The sequence below is a fragment of the Aedes aegypti genome, chromosome 2 (assembly GCF_002204515.2).
Source record: "Aedes aegypti strain LVP_AGWG chromosome 2, AaegL5.0 Primary Assembly, whole genome shotgun sequence".
NCBI lineage: Eukaryota > Metazoa > Arthropoda > Insecta > Diptera > Culicidae > Aedes > Aedes aegypti.
In genome coordinates, this window is record NC_035108.1 from 239,807,525 (window position 1) to 239,810,156 (window position 2,632).

Sequence of the window (2,632 nt, forward strand, 5' to 3'; positions counted from 1 at the left end):
GACAAGTCAACGGAACACGAGGAGCCTAGTTTTGGAAGTAAGTGAAATCGATTTGATTGTATGTAGTGGGATTGTTATGCGACTACCCTTTCGGGTTTTATTGAGCGTATCGATAGAAATGATAATAATGAAGGAAAGTTCCAACCTATTCCAGGAACACATTGTCTAATGAATCTAGTTATCCATTATTTGTTTCATGGTTCGTCTGGTACACACTTAGAAAATATCACCGACTCCGGTAATTTTTTTACCGAAATATAAACCGCTGAGCGCTCGGTAATGCTTCCGGTAAAGTTAAGGATTACCGAACAATCTGTAATTTCAATCGACATGCAGCTGTCAAAAAATTACAATATGCCCGTGAATTATTACCGAACGAATTGTAAAATAAATTACCGAACGCATTGTTCGTAACAGCAGGCAGTCGGAATAGAATAGGATGATCAAAACAAAATAAAAACAATAAATTTCATATTGATAGTAAATGTTCATGGATTTATTTCACGTTTTCGTTTTAAACCCGTATGAAGATGAACTGCTTGTCTGCTAATGAAGATGGGAAACCACCAGAGGCATCACCAACAACACGAACGCGCGCTTTTGCACAAAAGCGCCACCGAATCCGTCATGGGTTATGTTCGTTAATGTGACGATTCTATCCGGAACCGTAATTGGACAGTTGGATACTACAACGAAAATATTTTATTCGACCTTAAAATAGGGTTTTTAATAGCATCCCTCAGCTCATACTTACGGAAAAGTATTTCCAGGCTCTCATCCTGCTGTTGTAGCTTTATTTTTTTTTTAAACAGTGTCCATGACCACAACACAGAATATTAAACGGTATTGGATGCGAAACTATCATCGCCAAAATAAATATGGCGGCCACAAAAATATCAAATCACAATTTGTTCGGTAAAGCATCGTGGCGCTATGAACTGAAGTACGGTAAAACATTACAGTCTACGGTGAATCTAAACGATTTACAGTTTTTTCGGTAAATTAAACGACGATTTCGGTAAAAGTGGACGAATATTGTTTTGATTTTCTTATATATTCAAGGGTGTTCGGTAAATCTCGTTTGTAATACCGAAACTTCAGTTAAATATTTATTTACAGTACGTTTCCGGTAAAAAAAATTACCGAACAACGAGAAAAAACCTAAGTGTGTATATAGTTATACAAGTGAATGCATATGATAGTTGTAGAAATGATGATTGGGAAGTAGGAATAGTATACTTTGTGGACACTCACATCGTCACTTGTCCGCGTTAAGGTTGTCAATGACAAATATTAAGAAACAATAGTTTGAACACGGTGAATTAAAGGTATCACAGTTCCCTAATCCTCCATGCAAGTAAACAGAGTATTGAATTACATGGTGGATCTCATCCTGAATATAAAGTTTAAAATCATAACAACGCGCGTAAATCTAAATATTGAAACGTAAAACATAGAGATATGTGGAGTCGACCATAGTTCAAATATTTTAGCACTAAAACAAACTAAAGGAATTAATTGGATCAGAGAATGATATCCTTTGTCCATTTTACAATGAAGCGGCGAGGCATATTTCCGTCGCTTGCTTTGATCGTAATTTACCATCAAACGATTGCAAATTTCTAAGGCTAATTTTTCTTTCCTGCTTCATTGGACTTTGAGCTCCAAAATGTGCTACTATGCTGACAAAATGCAAATTTTACATCACACAGTTTTCTAAGCGTCTGTTACAAGTCAATATCCTACAAACCAGCGCTAATGTTCTTAAAAGCTGTCACTGCCGATAAAACACATCTTGATGTCGTCTCTCGCTGTCCACTTTTCCAGGCTGACAAACGCCATGCCAAGAACAGCCAACCATTCAATAAAGCAGGGTTGGGAAAAAATCTGATATTCACTCTACAGTAGCCAAACAAAGCCAATCACAGTCAGCGGAGCCAGTGAAACTCACGCCCATCGCTGCTGTAGGCAAAAAGCCTTGAAAATAGCAAAACAGCCGTTGCTAAGGGCAACTCAAAATTACTGTAGAAAAATGTTCTATTTCCCGCTGCATTTCCCGCATTTAGAGCCTTCAATGACACTAATGATTTAGAGAAATTCATGTACCCAACATAGGCTACTTGATTAGATTCACGTTTTTGAACTACTGTACTGGGAGAGCCACGTGATTTTCGCGAAATTCAAGTCTACTACTATTACCATTCCCAGCACTGCAATAAAGATAAAAATAGTTGATAAACCGATCGTCATCGCGTGGGAAGTGTTTCAAGAATCTTCTCCATGTGGCCTTTTTCCGTGCTCTCTTTCCGAGTCGGGAAGATGACAAAGAAAATTCCCAGGAAAAACTAAGCGCATTGAAGTGTGGCACTGGCGAAGCACTCGAATAGAGGCCTCATCCAGGCATATTTCGTCGCTAGTGTGAAGCTTTGGTAACATCAAGAGCTCTTCTCGTCAGCATCATCATCATCATCGTACCCATCACTACTGTCATGTCATAATGACTTGCGGCGGGGAGGTGATTGGATTCATCAGCTGTTTCGGTCTGCCGCGTTTTTCGCAGTGTACCGTAGAACGGGGATTCTTTGATAATGTGCGGTACCCACAACAAATGAAATAATACATATAAATTTTG